We start from the raw sequence: 15,521 nt of genomic DNA on the forward strand, positions 1-15,521 counted from the left end.
AACAGCTGCAGGACACATTCAAGCAAATTTGCCAGGCTCAAAACTTTCTATCAAAGTACATCTGCCTTTGCTGGTAAAATAAACTGACTGCACAGTATTTGAAGTACTTGGCTTGAAGTACCTCCCCAGACTTTAAATATCAGTCTGCCTGAAACACTACTGAGATGATCTCAACTACAGCCTTTTCCCTTAGCAATGTGCTTCTTTCTCAGCAATATGTTACTAATTTATCCTTGCCACATTCAAAATAATTGCTACACTGCCTGATGCAAATTTGTCTCAGCTCCTCCCTTCTAATTCAGAAGTCATCACTATTGCTCATCTCAGTTCTCTGCTTTGAACAGTAGTTCAGTTTGTTTTGTGGATAACTGTTTTTGCACTCTCTTGTTAGAATTTAATGGTGACATGCTTCACTAGCCTTCTTCACTCACATTTTCTTAAAACAGACAGCTTCACTTTGGGAAAAAAAAAGATTTTAAAGAACAATTTTTGTCTCCTGGGATAAATCAGATGTCTTATCTAATCTTCCACAGTTCCAATGTCTCATCCTTCCTGCAGAAACAGACAACTGGGAGCTGTGGTTGCTATGAATGTCCCAGCCCTACCAGACTCACATTGCCTTCATACCCATGTAGAAAGAAAAGCAAAAATTATCTGTCTACACTGCTCCTCATTCTACGAAACTGTTTAATGATTTTGCACACAATGAACCACTGAGGAAGAAAGACCACAAGGTATATAAGCAGATTTCTTCATAATGAGGTCCAGAAACATGAGTAATTTTCACTAGAGTAAGAGTTTAGGGACTAATGGAATCAAAGCCTTCATTTAAAATTTTAATACTCTGGAAGAATTCAAATGGAGCTATCAGTGTCACGAGGTGATGAACTTCTTGCTAGTGACACAAGTTGAGCACATGAACCAGGAAACTTAACCGAAGATAGAATGTGAACTTAAAAGCCACAATTTTATCTGGTTAAGGACTACTGTTATTGAACAGTAAGTCTAAGGTATCTTGCCTTGCCAAAAAAGAGAAGCTGAATGGAATAATAGGGGCATTACCTCCTACAGTCTAAACTGGGTACAGCAAATTTGGTGAACCTGGGCATTTGTATTTAATCCTGAAAAAGATGGTGCTCTGGCTTAGACTAGCATCACAGCTTGTATTTGGAATCACAACTGAGCACTAGATGAAGCAGCCATAGACAGGGATAGTACACATAAAATAGGGTAATATCTGCTCCTCACATATTGTAATCAAAAATTATCCAAATACAAAACAATAACCTTAGATTTCAGTCACTGAGACTTCAGTGACAGTAGGTAGCTACCATCTAAGGGTAAATTTCTATGCTATTCTGCTCTTTATTTTCATCTGGAAAGATTCAAGGTAAGTTAATAAAGGTCTTATATCTAAAAGTTAACATACATCCCTTTCAAGTTTTAATAATTTCAAATTATCATTACATAAAGCAGACTGACAATGCAACACCCTGAAAGGCTGAAATTTTGCTTCAGCCTAAAATTCTTTGAGATAATATATGCTTTTTGCAGCTGCCAGCACTTGAAAAATATGTTTTACTTACTTCCTCTCTTTTTTTTTTTTTTTTGCTTTTAATAACAAGCTAGAGACAGACCAATTTCTACACAATATATAACTCAGAACACATTGTGACTACCAATGAGGTTTTTTCCTAAGAATATATTTTCCACCCTGATTGAAACACATAATGCACAATTTATTCATCACAACAATTCCTTACAATTTTTTTTTCTCTTTAAGTAAGTTTCCAAGCAGCAAAAAAGGGACACCCCATTACCCTGTGATGCCTTATATTATGAAATATTGTATCACAAAACAGTCAATAATGAGGGACAGAATATCTGTTTTCTTGCAATTAGCTTTTTGGTATTTTTAGGCTACAACCACAGAGAAATAACTATTATATTATCAATCAGAAGATTGTAATTATCAGAAGTAATGCAGAGCAACAACATTCAGCATATTAGTCCTATATTGAATTACACTTTTCATGCTTGTTTTAAGCATTCATTACATATATGTGGATCTGCTAGTACTCGTTTTAAATTTACCAACTTTTTGACTGAAGCCCATATCATTTAATGTTAAGTAACATTGCCAAGAAGTGGAATTGTTAAGTTGTTGTTATTGTGATTATCTAATAGTAGTTGCATGCAGCCATAAATGTATAGTTTTGTAAAATCATGTGTCCACCAAAGTGTTTTCCAGGCACATAATTTTAACTTAGTTTGAAAAATTCATAAGTATATTAGTTGCACATGTCCAAAACTCATGGAAGAGAAATAAATAACAAATAACTAAAATCTACTATGGTGAAAGGCATAAAATCTCCTATAATGAATGTGATTTCCAAGTTATCATTTAAGTTAAACAAAAACCTTGTAATATCTTAAATTATGAATTTCTAGGTATGTCTATGAGAGGAAATGTGAATAACAATTTTCAGCTCTTATTTCCAAAAATGCAAGGATCCTAAAGCTTTGAAATTCCCTAGGCCTCAGGCAGCTCTTCAAACAATCTTCATCTGTGATGCATTCTGTTTCATTATGCATATATACACACACACACGCTCACATATTTAAACTTTTAAGTAGGTATAACAATAACTTATAATGATTTTGGACTCTTATACTAAATGCCTTGCTGTCTATTTATAGAGGGTTACCATATAATTTCAGATTATCTAGCACAGATATTTTAGTGTTTGACCTCATCTTGCCAAACTAACAAGTGAGACACTTAGTCATGTTAGGATGCAAAATTCTCTAAGATAGCATTCACTTAGGCATGGAATGTAATTTAAAGGAATTCTCTGATACAATGACATTATTGTATTTAGAGATTTTGTTGAAAGAAGGAATTAAGTATTACATTTTAACACAACATTACAGAATTTTGAAAAAATAAAGTTCTGCAAACTGAGACTTTTTTATCTCTATGAACGATCTTGTTGTTGCTGTTATTTTCAGAATTTTGCTTTTTGGGATACTAAAAGAAGTGTTCATTTGGCTTTTTCTTTCTGTATGGGGTTGGAGGAGCATAGAAAATATAAAATTTCTTAGAGAACTGAAATCTTTATTCAAGTGTCATGTGTTCACTATGCACTTAAACACTCTTAAGAAATTATTTCAAGGAACACTATGTTAATTTCTTAAAACTTTAATCCTGCCAAGTTTTTCAGAACAGTCTGTGACAAGCTGAATCACAGTATAATAGAATAATTTAGGTTAGAAACAGCTCCTGGAGGTCATCTGGTCCAACCTCATTCTCAAAGCAGGCTGGCTTCAAAGTTAGAGTGGGCTGTTCATTCTTCACTGGCTTGGTTTTGAACATGACCAGGGTGGAAATTCCACACAGCCTTCCTGGGTAACCATTTCCACTGTTTTTATTGTCCTTTAACTGAGATGAGGTAGTGATGTTTCGGACAAGGGTTTCTTGCTACCCCCCTCCTTGCACCAAAGTTCATTTATGTATTCTATTCATTACTTTTCCTCCTCCTAATACCTTATCTTTTTGTCTTAAACTTGTATTACCTGCCTCCCCGCCCCCAACCATATTGCCACTCTAATGGCCTCTGTAATCCTAAATCCATTTTTCTTCAAGCACTTTCTGAGCTTTTTCTCATACACAACCTTTTGCATTCAGAAATATATCTCAAAAAAAGTATCTTATGCTTCTTGTTAATGTACCATTTTGTTATTCTCCTTCTGAAGGAGTAGCATCTGTGGCACAATTAATAATTCTGAGACAAAGCGGAACAAAACCACTTCATGTTTTCATATGCCAGAAGTGATCCACCATATTTCTTTACTATTTCTTTACTTGAATAGTCTCACAGAAGAATCATTAATTTTCAAGAGCAGGATGAAGTGCATGCATAAACAACAGTTTGGTCTCTTAACTCTTGAAGATAAGACCAACAACAAGAAAATACATTCATTCTTATTCTATTTTATGCTTCCATCTTTGATGGGCAGTAGTACAGAATTAAAGCTGGAAAAGAAATATCTGTTTACTTCTCCCAGTGCTTGAAAATCAGGTTGGTAATGCAGTTTTAAAGTAAAATAAGGAACACTTTGTACTAGGCTAGCAGTTTTAGTAACAACTGCAGATAAGCATTCCTGCTTCCAGCAGTAGAGCAGCTAGACATGAACAACCAGATAGGAATATGTGAATAACTGATTTTTGATTGATGATTTGACTGGAAAATTATTGCCATTGAACTGCCATTGAACATTTAATTTCCACAAATTATTCTTTCTAGAATGATCCCCCACATATTTAATCTGTTTGATGTGAAACAGTCACTTTCACACAAAATAAAACAGTAATTTTGGAAGACTGAGAAAAAAGATTATGGTAATGCATAAAACAATGTACAACTTGGAGGAATATTTTTCATATCTCCTTATGTCAAAACATCCAACAATTGGCTCCTGTTTTACTCCCACCCAGCTATTTGTCAAAACCAAATATATGTAAGTACATTAAAATGAAAATGCACATCTAACAATTAACCAGCTTAAGAATGTTCCATATTTACTCTATGCCTGACACAATGCAAGAACTCTCACTTTGACTCGACTGTATTTTTAAATTTCATGCTTCACATGACAGGAAGAGGCCTCAAGACTACAGAATTCCCTAATAGGCTTCAAGTTTGGAAAATAATGTCTTTTCTCTGTGCTTTTTTGTTTAATGATTTCATTTATATTACTAATATTGTGCTATGGTGGTTGGGTAGGCAGAGATTTGTTTTCTTTTGTTTTTCTTGCCCCTGAGTGAAACAATTTAGTATGCCACTTGAGAAGAGTAGGAACCATGCCCTGAAAATGAGGACATGATAAATGAAAGAACAGTTCATAATATTTGTATAAAAATGTCAAAATGCACATGGCTGCTGCCTGCAGTTATATCATGACACTCATCTAAAAAAGGAATGAATCCATATAAATGAATCTGTTGCAAGAGGTACATAGACAAAAGTACTCAAAATGTCCAAAGAAGAAAAATCCTTTACAGAGATGAAACTGGTAGTACTTAAAAAAAAATTATGAATATTTGGAATCCACTGATTATTAACTTTTTGAGAAGTTCCTTTAAGTTAATTCAAGCCAAAACCACAAAGAATTGCTGATTTCTAAAAGCATTGACAAGAATTTTTCTCTGTCTTTAGGTGAATTATTACTAAAGTTGTGGAGTACAACCACACACTTTGACTAACAATATGCTAGAGACTATATTTCATACTTTCAAAAGAGGCAAGATGCATTATTTTATTTTTCTTTCCTCTGAAAATTACATCTAATACTAAAAAAATCCCCCACCAAACTCAACGAAAAACCACAGCAAAACCCAAGCCATCACATATGCTTCATAGGGCCTTTGTACAAAACAAATTTGATTTCTGAAGACTCTTTTTGCTGTGATGATTTTACAGTAGTTACCATAACAGATTTCCTGATCTGAACAAAGCTCTTTTATTCATCCCAAATCTGCTCTCCCTCCCACTCAGCTGAATGATGCAGAATTGTCACTTACAGCCATGAGAAAGAGAAGTGCAAGCAGAATGTTGTATAATTTGTTGATTCTCGGTTCTGCTGTCTTCTTGCAGCTGCTCTGATCTGAAGCATTAGATGCTTGCTTGAGCTGGGTTTCAGATTAACACTTGCTTGCTTGTAATTTAACAACAACAACAAAGTTTTTTTAAAAAATGTTTGTCAATGATGTATGTCTTCAGGGGTGAATGCACTGGAATAATTAACAAAAAAGAAAGACGGTTTCAATAATTAGACATAAGAATCACAGACAAATATCATTTTTAAATATATGCTATAAAATATTAACCAGGATATTATAACTCTACATTGACTAGACAAAACAGAAGTTAATTAAAGATGATCAGCTCTTTCTTGCTATCAGAGTAGTAAGCAATTACTTAGTCTAAAGCATTACTTGAAAAGGAAAACCTATGTTTTCAGAAATTTTCTGTATTCATTCTTTTCTTCTTCTGTTAGGAACAGCTGGCTATTTAGCATCATTAAAGGAAGAGAAGAATTAAATAATTGAGAACTTTTGGTAAGTTTCATCTACCAATCTTTCTGCTTCTATGAGAAATTACTGAGGCAGTTTCTGCTTCAGTCATTGCTACATTACATTGTGACAATGAACTTGTAAGCTTTAACCCTAAAAACCAAGCAGTAACTTCTGTCAGATTTATTTCCTTAAATCTATACATAATAAAAAGTCTGTGATTACAGTCTACCTTACCTTATGTTGTAACTCCTAACATTATAGGACTTGACTAAAAGTGATCCTGTCATTTTACATCACCAGTTAGGAAATCTAACCATATTAAAAATGAAATATTACAGATGCATTTGTCAAAAGTGTGTCTGTGGTATCTCTGCTGTATTCAAAGCTTTGCAAAAAAGCCATGGTTTAGATGGAGTGTGATCTTGAAAGATTTAACACATGACTGCACACTACAGGCAGGCAGGAAGTTTACTCCAGCTCTTTGAATTATGTAAATGAGACCAGATCTCTTAGGGCATCCTTCTTTTTATTGACTACCGGCACCACACACGCATAACAGTTAAACAGAAAAGAAGCTTTATGTGGTGTGGCATCCATCTCCCATAAATGTTTATATCAGCAGTTGTCCTGGATTTAGTTGAGAGTCAATTTTCTTTATAGTAGCTACTGTGGAGTTATTTTGGTTTTCCAGTGAAAACTTGTTGCTAATAGAGAGATATTTTTGTTATAGCTGAGCTGAGTTCTTATCCAGAGCCAAGGGGTGTTCTGCTTCATGCCTCACCCTAGCAGATAGTAGGCTGAGTGTACAAAAGAAGTTGGGAAGGGACACAGTCAGGGCAGCCGACCCCAGCTTACCAAATGGACATCCCATACAGTGTGGTGCTATGCTCAGATAAAGCTGGGGAAAGGAGAAAGCAAAGGAGTTCATTTAAAATGATGGCATTTATCTTCTCAAGTACCCATTGTGTGTGATGGAGTCCTGCTCTCCTAGAGATGGCTGAACACCTGCCTGCCTGTGGGAAGCTGTGAATAAATTATTGGGGTTTCTTTACTTGAACATGCAACTTTTGCTTTACCTATTGGACTGCCTTTATCTCAACCCATTGATTTTCTCACTTTTACCCCTCTCTTTCTCTTCCCCATCCCACTGCAGGGAGAGTGGGCAAGCAGCTGTATGGGGATGAGTTGCTGGCGGGGGCTAAACCATGACAGTGGTGTAGATATCTAAAATTACCCTGGTTGCTATTCTCCAGAGAAACAGACATTTCTAATGAACAATTCCTTTTACCTAATTTGACTGTTACAGTAGAATGAGTTAAAATTTTCTGCATGTTTTTTTCACTTTATTGATTATAAATTGATGTCAGAAATATTAGCTTATGTATAAACTGCATGATAAACATCTAAGGGAGTAGTAAATTAACCCCACTGAGTTACAAATTTAGGAAACAAAAATTGCACATAAAGCATATCCAAATAAGCATTCAACTTAAAATGTCACTGCTCTTTGCTTTACATAATTTCCCTGAGCTGTACTGTCAGTGTTAGGTTTGGAGACTTGGGGTCCAAAACCACTTATTTTGCTTTGAATGTCTTCTTCTCTACTCACATACTCTACACATACTCTTTATTAAACAAACAAACAAACAAAAACAGCAACAAAACCAAAAATACCCAAACCAAAAAAAAAAAAAATTTAAAAAAAATTAAAAAATACTTATTTTTTGGTGTGACATTTTGTATGTTTAAAGACAGTGTCCCCCTCTTTTCCACTGGGAAATGCAAGGGCAAATTTCCTTATCCTCCTAAATTGTGAGAAAAGGAGGCATCTCCATTTTATAATTCAACGATTTTTTTTCCTACAATAATTTTCCCTTAATTTACAGTTACTCATGTGGTTAACCCCTAGTATAATCAGAGCTGGTTATTTTTGTAGTAAAAGTACCCCATAAGTCTAAAGAAATTTTATATTTCTATCTGTAAATATACAGAATTTATACCCTGTATAATTATTTTGCATTAAAAATCACTGCTTCTTCAATTGCAAAAAGAAGTTTTATCTCTCATGTTCCTACAAGGAACACAGGTCACAAATCCTATGAACTTCTCAAAGGGCAGGAACCTAGTCTAATACATCCCACATCATCTATAGGAAATGGATTCCATGGTATTTTTCATATCTGTAGTATAGTTAAACATGTAAGTCTTCTAATAACAACTACGCTGGCGGGAGGCACTTTGTCCCTGTAGCATCCTTGAGCAGTGTATCAGAGTTTCACATGACTTAGTGTGAATTTCAGCACTGGCACAGATTTCTCAGTGAGGTCATGCAGTCTCCATCCTTGGAGATTTTCAAAAGTTGCCTGGGTGTAGTCTGAGGCTACTGGCTCTAGGTGGCCTTACTTGAGTAGGGAGTTTGGACAAGACAAACTGCAGAGGTTCTTTCCAGCCTCAAGCATTCAGTTATTTTGTGATTTTTTTTTAAAATTTAGCCTATGTGAGGAAAAAAACAACAATTTTTATATAGTCAGACTCTGTTAATTCATGCAGAACTTAATTTTTACCAGCCGTGGATTCTGAGAAGTGAAAAATGAAACTGAAGTTGAAAAGACTTATCCAAAAGATACATTGTGAGATGGGAAGGACACAAACAGATGAAGCAGTTATTACTTACTGCAGCCATTTACTTTATTCATCATAGCTTTAGGATTTTCATGAAGTTATTAGTGATTATGTTACAAAGACACACTGCTGAAGGTTGGTGAATAACTATAATACAGTCCAAAGCACCAAAATAACTAATCAGAACACAGCTTTTAAGTGTCAATCATGTCCTAAAGTAGATTACTGTAGCACAATTCTGATTCATTAATTTTGAATTTAAAGATGTAGATGTGAAAAGTTTAATAGGGATTGTGCATACTTCCTTCTGCTGTGGAAGATAAAACCAAAACATGATAGGGGAAAAGTTGAAAATTGAATTTCTACTTTATTTTGAATAAAATGTTCTTCTTCCTTATTTTTCTTTTGTGCCTTTTTGTTCAATCCTCATATGAATCTGTATGTTCAGTGAGAGATAAGAAACTCCAACAGCTCACAGAATGCTCACATATTGTGTAACTGAGCTCTTTTTTATTTGCTCAGGACTCTGACTTCTTTCTTTCTTTCTTTCTTTCTTTCTTTCTTTCTTTCTTTCTTTCTTTCTTTCTTTCATTTGTGAACCTTTCTTTCTTTCTTTCTTTCTTTCTTTCATTTGTGAACTTTAATAGCCTCCCAAAGAACAGATTTGTTGGGGATCAATTATTACTTTTATTTCTATTTACTGTAAAAAAAAAAAAAGTAAAAAATTGAGTGTGCAGCACCTCTTCAAAAAGTTAATTTAATGTTAAAAAACCATGAAGTGTACCAAAATGCTAATCTAATTCTTTAACAGTAGAAGATATTTTGGTGATTTGCCTTTCACTCCTTTTGTCCATCCCTATGGTCTTCCTAAATGCTGATGTGTCTCTGTACAGTTCTTCATCTTTTTAAAAAAGAAACCCAAAAGGGCTATTTTTCTATTCATATGGATACTGTTCACCAGCAGCTGTTTTGAAACTATCCTTGTTAGTCTCAAATATCTCAGAAGAGGAGCTGTCTGTAAAGGCTAATATTCTCCCAAGCACTGGGAGAAGTTATAGCCAAAACCTGAAAACTTTTCTTGTCAGGGTAGGAAAGCCAAAACATGAGAGGATGGTAGACTTTTCTGATAGTCACCATGTAAACAGAATGACAAAGCTTTTATTTCTTTGCCTATTTCTTATACAACTGTTTGTAGACATATTGCCATTTTGGACGTTATCAATAAATGCATCAATTTACCTTTTAGTTTTATCCTAATCTGCTATAATGTGATTTCAGGTAGCTGGATGACTCAAAGGCATTCTTTATCCAAGATATTTATTTAACCACACTGCCAGAAACTGAAGCTGTGGGGAAATTAGCAAGTGTCCTTGTTCTTCCAGCACACTCACAGCTCTATCCATAATGTGACTGTGTCTTGCTGTTGAGCTACATGAGCTAGAAAGTGAACTATCACTGCAAGGGTTTGAGTTGCAGAGCTGTCTGCCACAGACTTTGAAGGCTGTCCCTCATGCTGTTCAGATACATGAAAGCTGTAGGATAACAGAGAGTCTCTTGCATTTAGTAAGTACTGAATTATACAAGGTATTTCTTTACAAGTGTATTTGTTGTTAATGGTCTGTATTGCTTACTGGCTCATTCATTAAACCCTAAAGAGCCATTTCAGAATGGCTATTCAAAGAGGATCCAATACTAAGTCTAAAGAAATCAATTAAAAGCAAGCAGCTGCTGGCTGGAATTTGGGAAAGAAAGAAAGGTAACATCAATGGGCATTAAGAAGACATGTCTAGATTTTGAATACTACAGGCAGGTATATAGAGACCATCTTTCAAGAAGAGACAAGGTCAAACACTGAAACTGTGCTAAGATTAGAAAGTAGCAGAAAGTAATTCAGTGTTATTTATTCAATAAGGTATCAGCTCCTTAGGATATTCTTAACACGGATTACTTAACATCCTTCTATTTCTCTTCTTTCACTTTGTTGCCATTGAGAAATTACCATTTTCATTAATCTAATGCAAATGTAACACTAGCAATACTGCTTTAAATTAAAAATAAGGTAAAATATTCATGAGCAGTTGATTTAGCCTACAGAAGCTGTTCATGACTTCTGTGGATAAACTATGTTTTTCTATCTCACACAGAGAGACTCATTTGAAATAGATAGTCTGGATAAAATATTTTCATCCCTACGAATTAATTTATCCACAGATGTTATGACAGATTTTGTTATAATTAGAGCTTCACTTACTTAGATAAGCTTTTGTTTTGGTTTTGTTTTTTGTTTTGTTTTGTTTCCTGTAAGTATCACTTTTTTAAAATAAAATATCAAGTATATATATATATATATATATATATATATATAAATATTTTCCATTTTATGCTGCCTTGGATGTAGGCATTTGAGCTATTTTACAGTACAAAGAAAATATAATTCTCTTCTTTGTATTAAAGTACAAAAACTGCAGTTATATTACTCTGTATAACATGAAATTATGTCCTTCCCAGTAAAACAGGGTGTTATTGTACATTAGATGTTTATTCTGAAAGCAAAAGCTGAATGCATTTGTGACTTTTAATAAATAATTCACTAATCAGTTCTGTACAAGCAAGAGAATATTGATTCACTTTGTGTGATAATATTCATCTTAGAAAGAACTTTGAATGACTATCCAGCATGTTTAAATGAAAATTAATTGATTGGCAAACTGCTAATAATGAGGGGCAGATAAAAATAAAGTTGATGAAGACAACAGATCAAGTTCTCAGTTATAAATGATGTAATATTTTTATCTCAAAATGATATGAAACTGATAGCTAAATGAATATTTAAACAAACAAGAAGGAAAAATGTGTAACCAGTGGTCCAATGATTAATACCTTAGGAGTCCTTGAATATTGTGATACTCCCAGTCATAGTGATTGAAAACAGGTCCTCTTGCTTGGCTTTGCTCTTCACAGTTATGTACAATAATGACCACAGCTACTGCCCTAATGGGAGTTAAAAACCAGCAGAGGGAATGAAATGGATGCTATCTGCTGTTATAAATGAGCACATTCAAAAAAACCTGATAAAAGAAATAGCATGCAAAAGCACTAACTTTTGCTCTAAGCTGTGACATGTACTAATTTTAAGACAGCTATGCAGTTATAAGACACAGGGAAACAAGAGAATTATGAGAGCAATGATGCTGACATGTGACATCAAATACTTTTCAACATCACCCACGTGTCAAAACTCTATTGTGTCTGAACATTTATGTGAACAGAGTTTGAAAATAGAGTAATATTGCCTTGGAAACCAACCAATACAGGGAAAACTGAAATGGAAATCAAAAAATGATTTTTCTAAAGCAGAAACCATCAGTATTTGTTGTCTGAACAATACTTCAACATCCCTTTTTATTTCAAATTATTGTTGGGTGTAAAAATAGAGTTGCATAGATCACAAATATTAACTGCAAAATGCTTTCTGAATTTTGTACTTAGAAATGCAACAGCTTCAGAATAGCAAGCTAGTTCGTTTTGCTATAGCGGCCTTGGTATATGGCCCATTATCTGTTGGTGCTTTGTGTGACACAGCATCCAGAACTACAGCCACATGAAAAAAGAAATTAAAGTGTTCAACAGAACTATTCACATCTAACACGGTAATGGAAATCAACGGATACACCAGTGATTAAAAGTCAGCTGAACCAGCTCAAATTAAGATAATTTGGAGAATGTAAGTTTGGAACAGTTAAGATTCCAGCCAAAACTTTATAGAAAAGGTCAGATAGTTAAAAAAAAAGTACAGAATCTTTTTATTCCTGTCAAAATGTAGACAGAACAGAAGCACCTTATACCAGAATGAAACATGAAATTTTGCACCATGTTTCCTGATTTCCCAAGGTTGTATCTGAACGTGTTATATCCATGGGTTGCTCAAGTGGGAAGTACTAAAGAGTACTTACATAAACTAGTGTAAAGAAAGTTAACAAAAGTTAAAACCCTTACAAAACTATTGTCTTTTGTAATGGTAGCTGATCTGTATAGAATCTGTATAGAATAAATTTCAGTAATCCAGCAAATGTTACATGAAAACCTCTCTTGCTTGATTTGCAAGGGAAATAAGGTGGTTTTTTTTCTCATTGTTACTGTATTTTATTTGACTTAACAAATTACCTGAGTTACTTTGAACAATATGAATGTATTTCATGCACAATAACTGTGTTTCTGTTAAAAAATGTAATGCATTAAATGGAATCCATTAAATCCAACTATAAATTTCTGCTATCAGAAACAATCACTCATAGGCAATGAAAATGTGTCATTAATGTATGAAAATAGATTCTTACAGAGTCTGGCTCTACTGACATTTTTTAAAGAAGAAAAATTTAGATTCACAGTGATCAGCATTTTGGATTAGGAAGTGTGGTTTTGTGAAATAGTCCATATAAATTAATAATAATCAGAATTTTTCATTATATTTCTTAATCTGATTCTTAGAAGAAAAGCCTTGAAATCTGATCATTAGCAATTTTTTTCCCTTTGCTGATGTATTCACACCTTTTCTGACATTGTGTATTTTTGAAATTTGAGGATAGTTTTCAAAATCCTTTTCGTACCATTTGTTTGAAAAAAATTCTTTTAAAGATTATTTCAGGTCATTGTGTTGACTGTCCAGTTCCAAATATACTTAAATATTAAAGGCAGAATACTTGTGTTCTGCCTTCAATATTTAATAGCAAACACAAGAGTAGATGCTTGTTTTTTTTAATATATATCATGAATGCTAGGTATGTTGCTCTTTTCCTTGGTGAAACTTTTAAGAATTTTTTGTTTGTTTATTTTCATTTCTCTCTTTGAGCGGTCCTAAATCACATATTTTACAAAAATACACTTAAGCCTTGCTAGGAAGGAATGTGTTAGCCAAAATTCCTTTTGATTTTGGCAATGTGTATTTGTTGTTTCAGATGAAAGTGCTCAAACTTGTTTTTGTAGATATCTACTTTCTCTGACAACTGTCTGCTGCTTGGTTGGACACTGACAAGCAACGGAGTGCTCTACTTGGGGCTTTATTTGCATATTTTAATTACAGACACAATAATACATAAATAGTTTTGTAGAAGAGATAGAGTTCTAACATCAAGTGGTTTTAGAAGTAAAGAAATTATCTGTTCCTTTTACCAAATAATTAACCCCTTCATTAAATTTTGTGCATTGCAATTAATTTTTTTTTCTGAAATTGTCACTATGCAACTGGGAAATTAGCTTAAGGGCAGCAACTTGGAAAATTGAGACATAAGAGTATGGAGTATGACAACATAATTAGTAAATGATGAGGAAGGGTATTTAATAAGATAGCAGCAAAACAGATCAAATTTTAAAGAGGCTGGACTGTAAGACTAAAACTATTTGTACAAAAAAAATTGATTAGAACTGGTATAGTGAATGAGAAAATAGATTATGTAAACAGGCTGGGGATTACAGGTAATGGCTGCAATAGCTGCATTTTTTTTTTTTTTTTGTCCTATTGTTCATAGTGAAAATTCCAAGGTCAAGTGATTACAGCAATCAAGAGCAAAGATAGATAAAGTGGTCTCAATAACATAATTTAGATATTAAAAAAAAGTATTTCTAATCTGGAATGAATTTGGAAATAGCTGGGGGGAATGTGCATGCATAGAATATCTTAATTACTAATTCTTACAATATATATTAAAACATTTAGCAGTTCAATTTAATTCAACTAAAGAAAATAATCAGTCTTTCTCTGGAACAAAACTGAAAAAATCTGCCAGGAATCAACATCACATTGCTGTTTGCATGCATTCTTTCAGTGTGCCAACTGATGCTGTTCAGGGTATCAGTAAACAGTTTAAGAGGTTCTCAAGCAACATATCTATGCATGAAGAGCTCACACAGGTAATGAAATTCTTTTCACCTCATTTAAACATCTTCAAATGAGACATGTTTGCTATTCATCTAAATTTCTTCCACAGATATTAAAGAGAGTGGCACCTCCAGAGATATATTTATCATGGTTCTAATAGATACCTGTTTAAAAATGAATTATTCACTCTCTGGATGACTCAATCCTTCTCTCTTTCCATTTATTTCTTGGAAAGTATAAACATCTGACTTGGACTACATACCTGACTTGTAAATGAGTTGAGATGAAATGGATGTCATTCACAGTCACTTGTCTCATTGTGAGCTGAATTTCTCCATGAATTGTTCCAATTTGCATCATACTACTCAAGCTTTTACTGTTAGTTTAAAAAATGTTTTGAAAATTCCATGTGGGAACTTTATTTTTTTGTTGCTTTTACCATAAAAATGTTCTTTATTGTTTCTTTAATTAGATATTGTCACTAAAAGGGAAATATTTTGACCTTTAATGTTCTAAACACAAAACCAGCCAAAATAATACAGATTGAGCAGAAGAAGCAAAGAGACATGTCAGTTAGAATGAGAAGAGAGTTTATTATAAACTCTTGAGGCACTTCAGAAATAATGGTAAATACTTATGACTAGTATGCATAGTATGTATGTAATTAATACCACAAATATCAAATTACTTTAAATCTCACAAATAGACACAAACACACATGAATAGCAATATAGAATCTTCCTCCTACTCCTCACTTTAAAATTTTCACTCAAAATTATAGTAACAGTAAAATTATAGTAAAATAAACACTTTAGATTTCAGAAGTACAGATTTCAGCTCCTAGGAGAGTTTTTGCTCAGAAAACTGTTAGGACTTCTGTGGGAGTCTTCCATGGTAAGCAAAGGTGCTGAGAAATTTTCAGAGACAGCCTGCTAAAATCTGTCC

Source organism: Onychostruthus taczanowskii, unplaced genomic scaffold (assembly GCF_017590055.1).
Source record: "Onychostruthus taczanowskii isolate IOZ18803 unplaced genomic scaffold, ASM1759005v1 scaffold85, whole genome shotgun sequence".
Taxonomy (NCBI): domain Eukaryota; kingdom Metazoa; phylum Chordata; class Aves; order Passeriformes; family Passeridae; genus Onychostruthus; species Onychostruthus taczanowskii.